Below are 6,000 nucleotides of genomic sequence, written 5' to 3' on the forward strand. Positions count from 1 at the left end.
AAACCCTTATTTGCCTCCATCTCCAATTTCTGATGTTTTTTGTTGATATCTTATTGCACTAAGTGAAATCTCTCAGCACTAAACATTGTTCATAAATAGTAATATGATATGTACGTTTTAATCAAAATGTTAAAAATAGCATACAGTAAATACAAATTATATTAAATAGCCTACCCTGAAATAATTTAAACAGTTCATGAGTTTAGCAAATAAAATTATTACCCTATGAACACATATATATGCTCTTACAGAGGAAATTCTTTGTTTTTAGCTTGAATCTTCTGTAAAACTTCCATCCATCAGATCTTTTTTCTAGCCTTAGGCACTAAGAGAAATGAATCTACTGTCTCTTCTGTGACAGCAGTTCAGGCATTCGCAAACTCCTGTTAAATCTCCCCTTAGCTTTAGGCAAAACATACTCATTCTTGATATACTGTAAGCACTTCAGCATCTTTGTTCCTCTCTGCTTGTGGCCTGGACAATGCAGCACAGAATAGAAATATCACTTTCCATAATCTCAGTACTATACCTTTCTTCATTGCTTTGGCTTTTTTTGGCAGCTGTAGCACAGCGCTGGCCCATGTTTAATCTGTGGTCTAGGACAGGGCTTTTCAACCAGTGGTACAGGTACCACCTGTGGTACATTGGCACCTGGCAGGGGGTACGCCACCAACCTAGAAAAGTGGTAGCAGGGGAGGGTGATGAGCTGAACCGGTGGCAGCACCGCACAAGCCTGAGCGAGAGGTGGCTGGAGCTGCAGGGCTGTCAGGGCTCAGTGGAAACACCAGGATCAGCGCTTCTTCGGGGCTGTCAGGGCTCAGCAGAAGCACCAGGATCAGTGCCAGTCTCCAGCTGGAGCTTGGCGCTGATCCCAGCACTTCTGCTGAGCCCAGAAGAAGCGCCAATCACCTGGAATGTTGCAGCATCCCCAGGGTCTTGTGATTTACATTCAGATACTTGGCAACTGATTCATATTTATGTTGGTCACAGTGTCCCAGGGTCATGTGAAGTGACCAAAACCTGCTGCAACGGGGGGCGGGGGGAATAAAAACCAAACACCCACCCCCACTGCCAAACCTCAACAGAAAAGCTCACAACAATGAAAACCTTGGACAGGAGGAAGAGCGCCGCTGGTCGGGCAGGCAGGTGTCTTGCTCGGCTGTGGCTTGGGGGGCACTTTTTTCAGTACCTTTGTTACTTCAAACAGTCACTAAGCAAACTTTTGTAAGTTGAGGACTACCTGTACTTCATCACTTTTTTCCTTTTTTTTTTTTGGTCATCAAGTTTTTGACACCTTGCTAGGCGACTGGTGGTACTCGGATGTTGCCATATCCTAAAAGTGGTACAATGGGTGAAAAAGTTGAAAAGCCCTGGTCTAGGATACTGAGATTCTTCCCATGTGCCAAGCCAAGCCATGTGCCACCTATCTTGTACCTATAGCTTCTTGTTTTTCTAGCTTAATTTACATTCCCCCCACCCCAAGTTACATTTATTACAGTTGAATTTTTAGATAGGATCCAATGTTCAAGTCTATCAATAAACTTTTGGTTCTTAAGTTTGTTTTTGCTTGTTTGTAGCTTTCTGTCATCTGCAAATTTGTTGAGCTTCCCTTCATCTAAGTTATTTATGAAAATGTTGCAGAGCAGAGCCAAAGATAGAACTCTGAGGAACATCACTGCATCTCTCCCTCCTTACAGATTGCTTAACCACCTGTGAGTCAATCCCACATTGTTTCATTTTGCCAGGAAGGAAACTATGGTAGATTTCATTAAATACCGTATTTTATAAGTATATTACAGCCCTGGTATTCTCTTGTTCTACTAATATAATCACTTTGTCCAAAAAGCGCTCCACATGGGCCACCCTTGAACAGTATTCAGAAGCTACAGCTGGTGCAGAATGCAATGGCACACACAGTTCTGGGGGCCCATAGGATGGCACATATAACACCATGTTGTGTGTGAGGTGCACTGGTTAGCAGCTTGCTTATGGGACTAATTCAAAGTGTCGGTTATTACTTTTAAAGCCCTATGTGGCAAGGATCCAGGCTATCTGAGAGAGCCGTCTCATCCCATGGGACTAGCCCACCCCACTTGCACCAGTGGAAAAGGCCTGCTATGGAGTCCATCTGCTAAGGAATTCCAGCAGGTGGGGTCAAGGAGAAGAGCCTTTTCAGCTGTGGCCCCAACCTTGTAGAACACTCTTATCACCAGAGGCGAGAACTGCTCCCAGCCCTTTGGACTTCTGGAAGGGTATTAAAACTTGGTTTTGCCAGTTGGCTTGGAGCCAATGGGGGGGGGGCACTCAGTGCCGGAAGTGGTTAATGACAAGTCCTCATCCCTGTGCTATTTCCTTGGTTCTGGTTTTTTTTGCCTAGTTTTAAACTTTTAATATGGATAGTTTTTTTAATTGCTTTTTATTTATATATTTATGTATTAGAAGCTGCCCAGAGTCACCCTATTGGGGAAATGGGCAGAATATGAATTTAATAAATAAGAATCAGAAATATTTATCTGACATGATCTATTTAAATAAACCCATGTTTATTTATTTAAACCCATCTCTTTGTTCCTTTCTAAATAAATCCATTGCTTTATTATCTTTTCTAAGATTTTCACTGGTACTGATATCACACTGATCTGTATTTCCTGATTCCATTTCCCTGAGGTGGGGGTGGGGGAGAGAGAATGACATCAAAGTTCTTATTTTTTGTTCAGTGTTAAACCATCCATTAAGATTTTCTTATTTCTTCACATGCAACCTTTGTTTCCATCAGACACCACTCTGACTTCATTCAGCAACAACCATAATTCCATATTCATACAAAAGGTTTTATATTTCAAGCGCATTCCCATTATCATATGCTTTCTATAAATAATAAACATCTAATAAACTTGCTCGTGTTCTGAGTGTCTTTGCTGAAAAAAACTACACTAGACAGAGGTGTAGTTTTACACCTCTGCCTGGTGTAAAACTACAATTCACTTCCCAAATTTTGTTCATTATCAGTCATACTTAATAAATCTGGGTGTAGTTATCACATTCATTCCTATCTTTTTGGTAAAAAGGGACAAAAATGGTATTCTTAAAATGATGAGGCACATATTCATTTTGCATAGACACTCCAGAGTTGGAACATTCCTCCAATTATGCTCTTAACACCTCCAGTCTTACATATTTATTTTCAAATTGTTTTACAGCATTTCATTTTTTTTCCTTTTCCTTTTTCTTGGAAACTAACAGAAAAATCATTTTAATTCCATTCATTTACGTATTTATCACCACAATTCCTGCATAAATTTATAAAATATTCTTTCTAGCATTCCCTCACTTTGGTTTCTTATCCTTGCTTTTATTCTCATCTCATGCACTCTGCCTGAGGCCATTTATTTAGCTGTTTTTAATCTATTTCCAAACATTTTTTGCTTTTATCAAAATCACCCTACATTTTAATCACCCTGCCCCTTTTAAACTGAACAGTTTCTTTCCTCCCTCTGGAACTATGTTTCAGATTCAAAGAGAAAATTTAACCTGGAGTATGCAGAGGTGCACATGTAGCCACTTGGTGGAAACATGTTAACTCAATTGCACCTGCTCTGAACTATCTTGTCACTTCTAATCCAAAGTGTGTCATTATTTTAACAGCAAATTTTCATTTAGTCATTTTGTTTTCATTCATATTTGATTTCATCATTTCCCAAACATTCTTTTTCATGCTTTCTGTTAGCATAATCCCACCCATCTCTGCATTATTTCGGACTATAATTATTTTCTCTCTGTTCCATACAACTTCCACATTCCCCCTCATTATGTCCACTTTCCACTCATTCTGTTGGAAAAATAATTTACCTTCTAATATTTTTAAATAGAAAACTTATACTTTCTCTTCCTGTAGTCATTCTGCCTTCACTCTCATTTCTTTCATATCCATTTTCTCCTAAGATCCACTTTTGACAGTAATCACAAATTATCTTTCCATATTTAGGACCACTCATAACCCTTGTATTTTTCATTGACTCTGTCAATTCATCAATCATTCACCACTCTCATTCATTCTTACGTCCCAAATGGCATAGCTATTGTTTCTGTAGCTTTTCACCTTGTTCATAACATCCATCCCTTATGCAACAGATACATATTTTAACCCATATTATATTCATTCAGAATATTGATTTTTTTCCCCTCAGTGTTCAACTTTGGTTGTCTCATTATTGCTATTCACTGGAATATAACATGCAACTATTACCAACCTATGTGTTACTTCTTTCATATTTATCTCACAACTATTTTGATGTCCCAAATCATATTTCCAACTGCTTTTTCTTATTTGTACAATGTATCTATTTCTATTCCATTCACAATCTTCCTTATGGCATGGTTCTATCTTTCCTCATTGCTTTTGTTACAGGAGACTTTTATATAATGCTTTTTAGTAAGAAGAGTTTAGTCTTAGTAAGTGGCATGCAGCACTTTATAATAGTAAAGTATAATAGTATAATAGAAGAAATAATGCTAGTTAGTTTGGGTAAATAGTGGCCCACACTATAAGTACATGCATAATCAAGCCAAGTCTTACTCCAAGTATACTTCCCATATTCTGTGCCGCACAAAATCTTTAATATCAAACATATATACTTGCAAGCCCACATCTGTATAGTTTCATCCCACCAAATAAAAGGTACAGTATGTACTGACACACACAGGATTTAAGTATTAAGTAAAACTATGGCTAGGAAAAGAACTAGGAGGAGAAATCGCTGTGATTGAGGGAGCATAGTAAAGGTAAAGGTAAAGGTTCCCCCGCACATGCGTGCTAGTCGTTTCCGACTCTAGGGGCCAGTGCTCATCTCCGTTTCAAAGCCCAAGAGCCAGCGCTTGTCCGAGGACGTCTCCGTGGTCATGTGGCCGGCATGACTAGACACCAAAGGCGCACGGAACGCTGTTACCTTCCCACCGTAGTGGTCCCTATTTTTCTACTTGCATTTTTACGTGCTTTCGAACTGCTAGGTTGGCAGAAGTGAGGGAGCATACTAGTTGGCAAATAACTTGTAAAATGGGAAAGAAATTCTAGTTATATTTCTAAATTTAAGAAATAAAATAAAAGCCATATTTGTAATTATATTTTATATTAATGCCATTTTATTTGGTACAGTCACATTACCCTTTGGCACAGTTTTGATACAATTTGTCAGAAGAGTCCTTGCATTCAGTTTCATATCAGATAAAAAAAATTTAAAAAAAAAACCTCCAGAGAGAGAGAATGAAAACTCTGTATGACTTAATAAAAATTCTGGTAATCTTATTAATACATTTGTTTTCATTTCAGAGCACAACAAACAGAAAATTTTTACTAGTTTCTCCATTTCCACGAGAAACAATTATTTTCAATGAGGAGAAAGACATTTTGTTTGTACCTGTCAAATCTATAAATTTACAATACAATTTTGGAGATGGGAGGACCAACTGAAAAAAACGAATGCACAACAAACAAAATAAAAAAAACTTGTTTGCTTTTGCATATCTCTCAGTAAGGCTTGGATTAATGAATTTAGATTCAGATTAAGAAGAAAAATGTTTCCTGTGCTGAATCAATTAGCATTATTCCAGAACAGGCACTTGATCTTTGCAGCATTAATATAAGTGCGTGTAGGAATCATGTTTTCAAAGAAGACAGAATGGGTCTTTCTTACATAACACTTTTATATTAGAAGTGTTGATGAGATACAAAATACTGTGGGGCTAACTCTCACTTCTTCAGATTTACAAAAACTAAATGTAAGGAAATGCCAGATCAGAAAAGGATCCTGTAAGGTTAAGATAAATAATGAAAAATTATAGACAACTTCCTATAACTAGGAAAATAAGTTATACAGTTAAATGAAAAGAGAGTTAAATTAGTAATATTAGTAATAAGATTGCAGGGAAGATAAATTACTTCTGTGTTTCTGCTTTCATAGAAAACAAAATAGATATTTTAAAGAAGATTATTGGAAGAAAATA

Source organism: Vipera ursinii (genome assembly GCF_947247035.1).
Source record: "Vipera ursinii genome assembly, chromosome: 4".
Taxonomy (NCBI): Eukaryota; Metazoa; Chordata; class Lepidosauria; order Squamata; family Viperidae; genus Vipera; species Vipera ursinii.